Here is a 14,001-nt window from a genome sequence, read left to right as displayed (position 1 = left end):
CTGTGTGCCAGGTAGAGACTCTGGCTGTGGAACCTAGGAGCAGAACTGGGAAGCTGAGGGGGAGGGGACTGTCATCTTCACAGAGGGACATGGCTGCCCTTGGCATTGAGGGGCCTCCACTCCCGTGGGGCAGCCAGACTGCAGGGTGCCGGGAAACAAGACCGACACTGTTTGTTCAGGTGCTGGGCTGGCGCCGGTCGCCCTAACCGGGACCCGGTCTCTCTGGAGTTAACACATGCACTCCTGTCCTCACAGAGCTTGCTCAGGCAGTGGCTGCTCCTGAGTAGAGGGCCTTTCCTACAGAAGGCGTCGTGGGCAAGCCAGTGCACAGCTGTAGGTGAGACTGTACTGGGGGCCTGGGGTGCTCAGAGAGTTAGGCACTGGCCAAACACGGTGATCTTTAACAGAGGAACCTTGACCAGTTACCTCATCCTGCTGGCTAGGATCAAGCAAAATTCCACATTCAGCATATTCAGAGGTCTGGGGACTGCCAAGGTCAGCCTTCGGGAGCTTCCCGCACCAGTGAAATGGATCTGGGAATCCCAGAGAGGCAGTTGCCGGGACCCTGAAGCCTGGCTACTAGAATGACCCTCCCCAGGGAGAACAGGCGGCAAGGTTGTTCTTCACGGAAGCCAGAAGGTACAACAGCACTGAAGTCACACCAGGGGCATCTCCTCTACAATTTACCTTTCATCTTCCGATTCTTCTGACACTGGCTATACGCCATCAAGGGTGGTGTCTAAGTCCCTGCAACCAGGTAGGGGCTATGACAGCTCCATGGTGCCACAGAAGTGCCACGTGGGTTCAGGGCTGGGCTGGAGGAGCTTTTGGCTTCAGTTTGGTACCATGGGAATCCAGCTCATGTGTAGCGGCCACTTTGGGGCCACTACCTTACCAATCCTGAGTAAGAATGCCCCTGGCCACCTGCACTTGAGGCCCCCAACCAGGAGGACCTGAGGCCAGGCACAGTGGTGGGAGCCTGTAATCCAGCAAGTGGAGAAGTGGAGGCAGAAGGATCCTCGGAACTTGCTGGCCAGTCAACCTTGCCTACTTGGAGAGCTCCAGGCTAACGAGAACCCTTACTCAAAAAGTGAGGTGAATAGTGTGATGATTTACTCTTTTGGGGCTCTTTTGGGGGCCCACCACACAGCTCTCCCCAAAAAAATCACACACAAAGGCATATGCTTAGTTAAGAATGCCCAGCCTTGGCTTGTCTCTTGCCAGCTTAAGTTAAATTATCCTGACTACCTTTTGCCTCTGGGCTTTTATCTTTCTCTATTTCTGTATACCTTTCTTCTTTCTCCATGGCTTGCTGTGTAGCTGGGTGATCCCTGATGTCCTTCTCTCCTTGTTCCCTTGCTCCTCCTCTTCCTCATTTCTCCTTCTATTTATATGCTCTGCCTGCCAGCCCCGCCTATCCTTGCTCCTGCCCTGATATTGGCCGTTCAGCTCTTTAATAGACCATCAGGTGTTTTAGACAGGCAAAGAATCACAGCTTCACAGAGTTAAACAAATGCAGCATAAACAAAAGTCACACACCTTAAAATAATATTCCCCTAATGGTTCCCGAGGAACGCCACCTAAGATTGGCCATTGGCCGCTACATGCACACACATACATATGCACTTGAACATATATGAACTTGCCTGTATTCCTCGGCATACACACATAAAATCTGGCTGTTGGTAGGGTCTGTTTAGGGGTTCCCTCTTACACAGCAGGCACAGTACCTGGAGCAGACCCCAGGGTCCAGACTGGTGCCAGGTATCTAGGCCACTACTGAGAGCAATGTGGTTGCTGTGAGGACAGTGGGTAGACTGGATGCCTAGCATGTATGCCATGCTTCAGGCAGAGCTCAGAGCCCTTGGCTTTAATGGTGCCAGTGTCCTGGACCCTGACCTGCGTGGAGCTATCGCCTGCTAAGGGAGAAGGGAACAAGGGCATCGAGAGGAAGGGTGGGGGTGGAGTGGTGTCTTTTATCAGTAGCAGTAGGAGAGGCCTGACCCATTGGTTCTTGCAGCAATGGCCACTGCATGGGTGGGGACAGCCACACTGAGTGAAAACTCATGTGTTAGCTGCCCAGACCACAGCAAGACTGGGAGCACGGGTGGCTGTGGCGGGGGTTGGGGGAGACAGACGTGGTGGTACCCGGACAGAGGGTTGAGACTCCCAACATAAACTCAGGAAACATCTGACTGAAGTTTTGGGGTGACAAAGATGTGTTCCAGGGCCCCACATTCCTGTCACAGCCAGAACAAGGGAACAGACGGCACAGCCATTCTCTGCCAGTTTACTGTGTCTCCATGGCTTCATCTGTCGGCTAGAAGAGCAGCCACAGAAGCCTTAGCCCTTGAGCAAGAGCGGATGCCCAGGTGGTTGTGGGGATGGGATGAGACCCTGTGACAGGCATGGGCTGAGGGCCTAGCAAGCCTGATTTGAGGTTTTACCTGGAGTGCCCCAGGCCAGCCCCATCAGCCCAAGCTGTACCTCAGCATGAAAGGACTCTCTAGAATAGTGTTTGTTTCTCAACCTTCCTAATGCTGCAACCCTTAAATATAGTTCCTCATATTGTGGTGACCCCCAGCCATAAAATTATTCTTATTGATACTTTGTAGCTGTAATTTTGTTACTATTATGCATCATAATGTAAATAATGTAAATATTTTTGGAGATAGAAGTTTGCCAATGGGCTCTTGACCCACAAGTTGAGAACTGCTGCCCTAAAGGAACAGAAAGCATAGGACAGACAGACAGACAGACAGATAGATGATAGATAAGAGGGTCTCTATGGGTCTACACCCAGCTAATGGTTGCTCAGAGAAGGAGAGAGACACTTTCTTCAGTGGTGTGTTGTTGTGGAATATTATTTTAACTAGGTAAAGATGTGTTACATTTGTTTATGCTATGGAATATTACTTCAGCTATAAAGGTGTGTTACTTTTTTTTTTTTTTTTTTTTGGGTTTTCGAGACAGGGTTTCTCTGTGGTTTTGGAGCCTGTCCTGGAACTAGCTCTTGTAGACCAGGCTGGCCTTGAACTCACAGAGATCCGCCTGCCTCTGCCTCCCGAGTGCTGGGATTAAAGGCGTGCGCCACCACCGCCCGGCAGGTGTGTTACTTTTGTTTATGCTATGGAATAGTATGTTAGCTATAAAGATGTGTTACTTTTGTTTATGCTGTGGAATATTTAGCTATAAAGGTGTGTTACTTTTGTTTATGCTGTGGAATATTTAGCTATAAAGGTGTGTTACTTTTGTTTACGCTGTGGAATAGTACGTTAGCTATAAAGGTGTGTTACTTTTGTTTATGCTGCATTTGTTCAACAATGTAAGGATGTGTGTCTAATTATGTAAAGATGAGTTGCATTTGTTTCACCTTGCCTGCCTAAGGCACCTGATTGGTCTAATAAAGATCTGAATGGCCAACAGCTGGGCAGAGGAGGGATTGGCAGGGCTGACGAGCAGAGAGAATAAATAGGAGGAAGCTAGGTTTGAGAGGAGAATAAGGAGGAGAACATGAAGATGAGAGGCAGGAAGCCAGGTAGCCTTACCAGATACAAGAAGCAGTGAAAGGAAGATATATAGAAAAAAAGGAAAGAGCCCCAAGGCAAACGGTAAATAAAGAGAAACAGGTTAATTTAAGTTAAAAGAGCTAGCCAGAAACTAGCGTAAGCTAGGCCAAGCATTCAAAACTAGTAATAAGTCATGATTTGGGAGCTGGTTGGCGGCCTAAAAGAAAAATTCTTCTACAGTGTAACTACTGGTGAGTTATGTTCCTGTAAACAATCCCAATGAAACAGATTGATCAGAGAGAGAGAGAGAGAGAGAGAGAGAGAGAGAGAGAAAAAGAGGGAGAGAGAGGCCCAGTGGGCATGGAAGCAGAGAGAGTAACAGGAGGGGAGTAACATCAAAATATATAATGTATGAGGGTGTCAAAATTATATTATTATAATTCATATATGCTAATAAACCTTTTATAATTCATATATGCTAATAAACTTTTTTATAATTCATATATGCTAATAAACTTTTTAAGAAAGATATAGCCAGGCAGTGTTGGCGCACGCCTTTAATCCCAGCACTCAGGAGGCAGAGGCAGTCCAGTCTCTGTGAGTTCAAGGCCAGTCTGGTCTACAAGAGTTAGTTCCAGGACAGCTAGGGCTGTTGGCTTACACTAGAGAGACTGAGTGGCCTCCTGCACTATGGGGAGGCAGAGAAGTCAATCCCGGCAGCAGAACACCTGAGCAGACCCAACCCAAGGCTTGGCCCTCCCAGAAGAACCGCCGGTGTGGGGTGCACAGTAAAGGGCCGAGGTAACCGGCGCTAGTGGTTCATGGTGGCAGTGTGATTCACGACCTCCTCAGGACAGAAAGAGGCCATCAGCTCACACCACCGTCCTCGCCTAAGCCCTTTTGGAGCTTGAAGGTCACACCCCTGTTCTAGGCAGGGCATCCCCCACTGCTCATCACTGCCCTGAATGCCAGCCCTCCCTAAAAGGGCTCCATGGATATGCAAGAGAAATCCAGAAGTCTTAGGCCAATCCCGGCTTTTTTTTTTTTCTTTCCGTTTTTCGAGACAGGGTTTCTCTGTGGTTTTGGAGCCTGTCCTGGAACTAGCTCTTGTAGACCAGGCTGGTCTCGAACTCACAGAGATCTGCCTGCCTCTGCCTCCCGAGTGCTGGGATTAAAGGCGTGCGCCACCACCACCCGGCCCGGCTTTTTTTTTAATGAGTGTTTGCCTTCACGTGTGTGTATGTACCACATGCATTCTGTGCCCAAAGAGTCCAGAAGAGGATGTTGGATCCTCTGGAACTGGAGTTACAGATGGTTGTGAGCTGCTGCGTGGGTGCTGGGAACTGAACCCTGGTCCTCAACAAATGTTTTAACCCTAAGACATTGCTCCAGCCCCTTAGGGATTTCTTATCCCAGTCTGGTTGACAACCAGAGAAACTGTCACAAAGGTACCCATGTTACCCTTGTGATGTCCCAATTCCCTGGCACGTTCTCCCGCTTGGAGGCTTCAGAATCAAAACCTCATGAATAGGTAGGTATCCAGAAGTCACCACCTCCCCCTTTGCCTCGGCTGTTAAGGTTCTCTGAGTCAAACCTGTGAGCTCTTTGGCCAGCCTTCTTCCCGTTTTCCCTCTGCCTTATGCTTTAAATACTCATCCTGTGGCATCTTCGTTCCTTCCAAATACTTTCTGGGCCAAGTAATCCTGACTCCTTCCTTTTGGGTTGTCTGTCCCTCTGACTTTTCCATGCCTCCTTTCTTGCAATGCTGAGGATTCTACCCTCTTCCAAAAGCCAAGTGCATGTCCCTGGTAACACTTGACTCCAAGTTCAGAGCCCCTGTTCCTACTCCTCTGCAGTCATCCAAGCGTCTTGTGAGACTGAGAGAATGGAGGAAGTTTGCATGGCAAAGACCTGTTCCTGCAGGCCTTGCACGGCAGGGACAGCATCATTTCTACCCGCACCCCCCCCCCGGTGTGGGGAAGTATGCACACACATGTGTGGGCACACGTATGTACTGGCTAAGTTTGACGTCAACATTGAGCGTCTTCCTCCCTCACTCTTTACCATCTTTTCTGAGGCAAATTCTCTCACTGAACTGAGAGCTCAGATTTGGCAAGCCTAACTCTTGCTTTGTTCAGACGGGGTCTTGTGTAGCCCAGACTGGCCTCAAACTTGTCACACAGTTGAGGGTGACCTTGAACTCAGGGTCATCCACTCTCCATCACCCTAGTGCAGAGATGACAGATCCACACTACTGTGCCGTGCTTAGCCTGTTCGTTGGTGGTTATCTCGTCTTTTCTAGCAGACTGGGTCCTCACGTTCAGTGGCTGCCTCTCATAGGGTAGTGGCCCTGTGTTCTGGGATGTTCTAGATGTGAAGGGTTATGCGGGAGGGCCTGCCAGGCTCACTGGTGCCCACAGTGCTTCCACAGGGCACCATTCTGGGAACCAATGGCCTCTCTGTCAGGTGGGTGTGGCCATGAATGCACTTGGTGTGGAAGATGGGCCTCTGTCCCCAGGACTGGTACCCTACCCACCCTTGCTGTAGAGTCCTGGGTATTTGAGAAGGCAAAGCAGAGACTCTGGTCTGTCTTCCCCACCCCCAAAGAAACTCAGAACCTTCCAAGCAAGTACCCTGCCACCGAGGCACACCTCTAAGCCTTTAAAAAGATTTAATTCTGAGGTAGTGCCTGACTGTGTAGCTCAGGCTGGATCTTCCTGCTGTGGGATCCTAAGCGTTGGCATCCCAGGCATGTGCCACGACAGCCAACCCCAGTCAGCTTTTAATCTAAGTGATACTTTGAAAAGTAAGGCAGACATTTGAAGGGAAATTAACAGAAGATTCTAGAAACAAGGCCCCTTAGCCAGAATGAGTCCGTACCCAAATAATGGCTGTCTATGCAGGTAAGGAGCCAGTGCTTAACCCAGTACTTATGAGACAGGGCTCAGGTCCTCAAGGCAGAACAACAGCATGCTGAAGGTCAGGCATGGCTGGCCAGGATGTCATGCCTGAGGACTCTAGTATGTGGCTGCCCTGTGGGATCCACTGAAGGACATGAGAGAAGGACACCCACTATAACTATGACCATAAGTGTGCAACCCAGGGTGTCCTGGCCCCTTAACAGGCATGGTGGCCAAATTGGGGTCCCAGGGCACCCCTGCTAGAAAAGGTGCATCCGGGCCAAACAGCCATACTGGTGCAGGGACAGTTGTTTATCGTATGAGATCATACAGTCAGAGCGGACAGATATTACAGCCAGTTTCTTCCAACTGAGACACACACACCTCCAATTTTCTTTATAGTTGTCCACACTGGACATCTTTGTTGAAGTTTGGTGTGTGGAATGAGGAGGGAGGGAAGGATGAGAAATAGGGGCAGAGAGGACCTGACCCAGGTCAGGAGCCATGGGATAAGGAGCCTGTGAGTTCCCAGGCTGGACGTCCACACCCGACCATCCTCACCCCAGGGGAGAGTGTCCAAATTCCCATGGGACCAGCAGCTGGAATGTTCCTCTTAGATGAGGAGCTAACCAGGACCAGAGTCCTTTCTCCTTAGATTAGGGCTTGGCCACTCCCCTTGGTCTTCTTTACTGTGTCCAGGTTGAGAAGTGACCAAAATCCTCCAACAGGTTACCGTTGGCTGGGTGATGGGATGGAGCTCAGGCGACTGAGCGAGTGGACAGATGGACTTACAGAATGGCGACCAGCAGCCCGCTCCCCACATCCAGTTTCCACATCCCAGACCCTGTGCATGGCTGTCTGACTGGGATGGGCTCAGGCCTCTGCAGCCCTGCAGTCTCCCAGTCCATGGTCCCCGCAGGCCCCACCCGCCCTGGGCAGCAGCTGCTTCCGGCCAGACAAGCAGACAATGTGCTGGCGGGTGGCCCGGGGCCAGGACCATCCATCCCCCAGCAACACAGGAAGACGGAGCACGGAAGGGGAGCCACCATGTCCCCAAGTGAACCCACTGCCCAGGCACTGTGATTTAGAACTTCAGACTCCAGGGGGAGGAGCCTCAAGGGTGAATCAAACTGATCCCTCCAGCCTTGAACCCATCAGGACCCTGGAACGGTGCCTGGGAAATGGAGGGGAGTTTGGGGGGTGGGGTAAGAAATCTTGGCTTTGTCTTCCTCTCTTTGGTAACCGAAGCTTCAGACTGTGCAAGCCGTTCCTACTACAGGCTCTCATGTGACCGTGCCCTCTGCGCTTTATCTAGGTCTGTTGAGATTCCCCACCTAGGTCTACTCCAGTGGCCTCCCATGGTCTGCATTCTCCTCCTCGCTTGAGTCCCTTCCGTCCAGGAATTCTTGTTCAAGCGCTGTCTCTCTCTTCTACTGGGCCCTCCCCTCTCCTGCCACAGGCACATCCTGAGCCCACACACCACATCTTGAGGTGCTCGCTTGTTTGTTAGTCTCCTCATCCTTCAGAAATACCTGGCAGGCCAAAAAACAAACAAAACAAAAAAAGTCAGGCGGTGGTGGCGCACACCTTTAATCTCAGCAGTCGGGAGACAGAGGCAGGTGGATCTCTGTGAGTTTGAGGCCAGCCTGGTCTACAAGACAGGCTCCAAAGCTACAGAGAAACCCTGTCTCGAAAAACAAAAGAAATATCTGGAAGGACAGAACCTGTCCAGGTGGGCCTTAGAATAAGATTCACGCGCTTACTAAGTCCTCACAGAGGGCTGACAGATTCCTAAATAAGTTGGTTGCAGCAACTTCCAGGTTGTGCTGGGCTCTTTCTGCTGGGCCTGCCATACCCAGTCGGGTCTATCTCTGCCATTTTTGTCCTGGCCTCTTAGGTGTGAGGATGGCTGTCAGGTCTTTCAAACACCGACTATGAACCCTCAAGGAAAGAATTCACCCCACTTGTCCAGCCTTACAAAGGAGTGAAGCACAGTGAGATACCGGTTCCCACGTACTTGGATGTTAAAATAACAATAGCAATGATAGACAATAATAAAACACAATAGAAGCAAAGAAACTAGCAGCGAGAGAGCAGAGAAGACACCCACACAGTGGCTGCAAGACTGTGAAGTGGCCACACCGGTAAGCCCCTCAGAAAGGTCAACACGGAGCACTACTAGGTTGCCAGCAAGCCCACTTCCACACCTGAGTCCTAGAGAAGCGACAGGAGGGGCCGGATCAGAGTCCTGAGTACCAGGGCTCACAGCAGTCAAAAGGGACTGGGTGAGCCAAACGTCTAGAAACAAATGCAGGGGTGACCTTTCTACATGATCTCTAGGTAGTCACCTGGGGGCTGGGCTTGCTGCGGCTGTTCCCATTCCAGTGCTCTGTACCTCAGGAGTGGTGCCATAGCGTGTAGAACCCTTAGCACCCCCATCTTTAGGACTGTAGCTTCAAATATTCGGCCTACCGTTTGTTATTCACGGGGATCCAGCCCTGTTCCTGAAATCACAACCCTGCTTGAGTCTTTGTAAGCCAGCACCAACCTGGTCCCTGTGTGTTGTCCCGAGAGGCCTCAGGTAGGCAGCACGACAGAGAGGCAAAGATGGTCACATAGCCTTTATGTGACAGACAGCCAGGTGCTCGAGAATCCAGAATCTGCACTCTTTATCCTGTCTCAGTGTGCCCGTTCCCTGCTGTAGAGTGCCCTCTGGTGGAGCTATTGGGAGTTGTCAGGTCCTAGAGATGAAATCCAGAACTCAGCAGATTCATGAAGGTCAAGGACGTTTGGAGGGTCACAGGGTAGAGACTGGGCAGAAGCTAGAGCTGCCTGAATCATCCAGCCTTCTCCATGACTTCCATGAAAAAGAAGGGTCAAAGTTGTGAGTTTTTCCCAGGGACAACAATGTAGTGAGGGCAGATCCAGCTTGCAAACCAGACTCCACAGCAGACACTGCCATCCATCTTATTCTCAAAAGCACTACCACTCTCAAAAATATCATCGTTATCATCATCATCACCACCATCATCACCTTCATCATCATCGTCACCTTAACCCTTGACAGAATAGGCTTGTTTCCTAAGTGAGTTTCAATTCTGTTTATTGCCACGCACCACGCCCCCTGTCTGCACTCGGTGTGCTATTACCCAGTTCGCGAGCTTCGGGCAAGGGGGCTGGAGGTTAAAATACACAAACACACACAGAGAGACAGCGACACGGGTCATCCTTGAATTCCCCAAGAATGCCCCCTTTATTGTGTTCAGGGGCAGATTATATAGAGATAGCCACGCCCCAGGCAAACCCACCAGAAACCACTCTCCTGCCATCAGGAACTCCTGAAGGTCTCGTGCTCAGAGCAGCTGTAGGCACTCAGATCAGGGGATTACAAGAAATTCAGGATCTGGGGTCTCACTGCTCCCAACAGTTTATAAAGGTATTTTTGGAAAGGTTGTATTGAGTAGAAGACCCACCCTGCCTGTGAGTAGTATCCATGGACTAGACTGAATGTGGTCAACTGTCTCACATTCTTCTTCCTGTCATGCCTTCCTTGCCATGATGGGCTATAGCCCTTCTTAAACTACAAGCCTATGATGGCTTGAACAAGAATGGTCCCCATAGACTCATATATATTTGAATGCTACATCACCAGGGAGTGGAACTCTTTGAAAGGATTAGAAGGATTAGGGGGTGTGGCCTTGTTGGAGGAAGTGTGTCACTGAGGGTGGGCTTTGAGGCTTTAAAAGCCATTGGCAGGCCTAGGTGCTCTCTCTCTCTCTCTCTCTCTCCTACAGATCAGAAATTAGCTCTACTCCAGCACCTGCCTGCATGCTGTCATGCTCCCCACCAATGGACTAAACTTCTGAAACACTTCTAAGACACACACACACACATACACACACACACGTACACTCAGACATACATACAGACATACACTCACCACACACATACAGTCACACACACACATTCTACACACACATATATACTCCACACATGTACATACATACACAAACACACATGCACACACATAATCCCACTTGACCAAAGAGTCATGAAACACACATGAGAGTCAACGGAGTCCCAGAGGAAGGAAAATGTTAGCATTGAGCCATGAGTTGCACCCCCAGCCCCACAAGGTCCACATTGACATCATGGACCCCAGTAGTCAGAGATGACAGAGAAGGATGCTGTCACCCTACACACTCCCTGCAGGGAGTCTAAGAACAGTCATTCACACACGGCCTGGGATCCAACTTTCCAGGACAGTTGCAGGATACAGAGAAGTGGACACAGCAAGCGTCTTCCATGTATGCCGCCCATATCCGCCTCCCATCCTCCTTTGCAACAGCTCCAGTTTCTGCTGGGTTGGGCATGCTCAGCTAGAAGGTGACATATTCCAAACAGGCTCACAGCTTGATGTGGCCATTTAGCCAACTACTGGCCAGGGAGAAGCGGAAGTGTCAGAGAGGCTGTCCTTCTGTTTACCTGGGATCCTCTAGGGGAACAGGATGGACAGGCCTGGGTAGTCCATCAGTGGACGTGCAACCCGAGAGGCTGGGAACCCACGAGGCCAGATGCCTCAGCCACAGGCTTGGGGCTCATGCCACAGGCTGAGGAACTTTCTGAAGAGCTGTGGCTCTTCAGTTAACACTGGAAGGCCAGCAGGGCGGTGGTGGTGCATGCCTCTAATCCCAACTCTTGGAAGGCAAAGGCACCTGGTCTACAGAGTGAGTTCCAGGACAGCCAAGACAGCTTCACAGAGAAACCCTGTCTCAAAAAACAAGACCAAACAGCAACAACAAAAACTGGAAGGTCAAAGAAGCTGGATTCTGATGGCAACAGAGGGTGGTGGCGTCAGTAGCAGCAGCAGCAGCAGTGGCGGCGGCGGCAGCGGTAGGGTAGCCACAGCCACCACTAGTAAGCAGAGGCAAGCAGGCCACACTACATTTCTCTCAAACCTCTTCATAGCTGGACCACTGCCACAGGTGCTGCCCACTCTCAAGGCAGGGTCTTCTCCCTTCAGTTAACTATCGCTGGAAATACACCCCAGACCTACCTCCAGGCATGTGTCTTAGTTACTTCCATATCCAGTCAAGGTGACAACCCAGATTAACCACACATTCTTTGGCCCTTACTTCATCCAACATTCTGGAAGGCAGATGGGACAGAGGAACTCTCTTGTGGCCATTTTGAACACTGAAGTGAGAGTTCCATGTTCAGGATGGCAACTGAGCCCTTGATGCTACGTGTGGCCCTTATGCCAGCTCTGGTGTGTGTGTATGACTGCATCTCTTAGGAGAGAGAAAACTGCATGCTCTCTGTTTAAACACTTCTGTTGTGAGCTGGCACAGTGAAGAACATCAGAGAACAAGGGGACTCAGATGGCCACAGGTGAGACAGCGTGCAGTGTACAGTTGTCCTCGGCCAGTGGAAACAATGTCAGCTGGGCAGTCAACGCAGGAGCTGACAGAGCGTCACAACAGGAGCTGTGACTATCTGTCTGCTCAGGGCCAGGAACTAAGAGCAGCCCACGGAAACAAGATAAAGAGCAGGGAAGGGCGTCACAGTGGGAGCGCACAGGGCCATGGTGGGAACAACATCTAAGGAAGACGGAAGGTCACCCGCCAGACAGTTGTGGGATTTTAGTTAAAGGTGTTCTGCATTCTTTTATGTTATGTTTATGTTATGTTTCTCTGCAAACTGTGTTACTTTGGCTGTCTAAAACATCTGACTGGTCCACCAAAGAGCTGAACGGCCAATACCCAGGCAGGAGAAAGAAGCTGGTGGAACTGGCAGGCAGAGAAGAGAAATAGGAGAGGAAGAAAGACGAGGGGGGAGTGGGGAAAGAAGAAGAGGAGGAAGCCAGTTACCCACTCACACAACCAGCCACGGTGTAAGAAAGAGAGACAGAGAGAGAGAGAGAGGAGAAAGAAAGGTATATAGAATAGAAAAAAGTAAAAGTTCAGGGGCAAAATGTAGAATAATGTAGAATAAGATGAACAGGACAATTTAAGTTAATAAAAGTTAGCTAGAAATAAACGAGCTAAGGCCAGGCATTCATAAGAAAGAATAAGTCTCTGTGTATTTATTTGGGACCCGGGTGGCAGGCTCCCAAAGAGTAAAAAAAAAAAAAATCCAACTACACCAGATCACCCCCAGAATCTATTGTTCCTTCCTTCCTGGGTCTCCTAGTGCAGCTGGTCCTAGCCAACAGCCGAATTTAGGCTCCAGCTCCCAGCCTCCCTTGCAGCTAGGTGTGGCCTAAATCAAGTTGGCATCAGTGGAATGCCAGAGGTGCGAAGGAATGCCACTTGCTTTCTCAGATGGCTGTGCTTCTTGCAACTGGAGAGTTCACTATGTCTAAACCCTAGCATGAGCCTGTACCAGGCTATGGACTGGACACACACAACTGACCTGAGTCCCCCACCGTGAAGACTTTAGAGCTTAGACCAGTGCCTCTCAACAGTCCAGTTCCATCTCCCAGGAGGTATTTGTCAATGTGCACAGACACTTCTGGTTGCCATGCCTCTCGGGAGGGGCTACAAGTGTCTGTGGTAATAGGGGTTCAGGACCCTGCTGAATGACACAGGACACAAAACAACCTCCTCCTCCTAAGAACCACCCAACAAAAATGTTCTGGGTGCTGTGGGCAATCCATCTCGAGTCGGCAGCTGAGTGTTGTGTGGGTGCCCCCAGGCCTCAACCCAGCCTTCCCCCCAGGCACTCACATCATCGCTCAGCCAGTCATTGGAGGATAGCATTTCCAGGTGGTGGACACCTGACGGGAAGGTGTCCAGTTCTAGGTGGCAGACACTTAGATCCAGAATGCTCAGGTCTAGCCTTGGGTATTCATTTCTTTTGGCTTTCTATTACTGTGATAGACCAAAAAGAAAGGGTTTGTTTGGCTTCCGGGTTGCTGTCCATCACCGAGGAGAAGACAGGACAGGAACAAAACGCAGGCAGGAACTGAAACAAAGGCCACAGGGAATGATGCTCAGGTTTGCTCAATTTTTAAAACACAACCCAGGACCATATGCCCCTCCCCCTAGGGGGGTAACAGTCCACAGAGGGCTGGGACCTCTCACACCAACCATTAAGAAAACACCCCACAGGCTTCTCCACAGTCCAGAGTGACGGAGGCGTTTTCTCAGTTGAGATCCCCTCTTCCCAGATGGTACTAGTTTGTGTCAAGTTGACAAACAACACAGGAGTTGGGTCAGAGGGGCTTTTGTTCCTTTGCACCCCATCCCCCGCACATAGTGTTTCCATGGCAGCCATCACCAGTAAGGTGAAGGGATGGAAGGATGGGACCTAGTCACCTTTGCCAAGGAGGAGGAAGTTGAGGATTGGCAGTCTGAGCTGAGCATCGCGGACTTTAGAAGCAAGGCGCATGGCAGACACACTCCCCTATCAAGACAGACCGTGCCTGCTGGGCCCTGTGTCCTCACACCCAGAGAGAACACCCCAGTGCCTCTTCTGCGTTACACAAGAAGAGAGGCCTCTAAGTTCAGGCCAGATCAGGCTGGACCAGGGCTCAGGAACAGGGTACAGTGGACAGTGGCCTAACCTCTGCTCTCTGCCCTCTGGGCCTG

This window comes from Chionomys nivalis, chromosome 17 (assembly GCF_950005125.1).
Source record: "Chionomys nivalis chromosome 17, mChiNiv1.1, whole genome shotgun sequence".
In the NCBI taxonomy this organism is placed as follows: Eukaryota; Metazoa; Chordata; class Mammalia; order Rodentia; family Cricetidae; genus Chionomys; species Chionomys nivalis.
Note: the sequence above shows the minus strand (reverse complement) of the source record.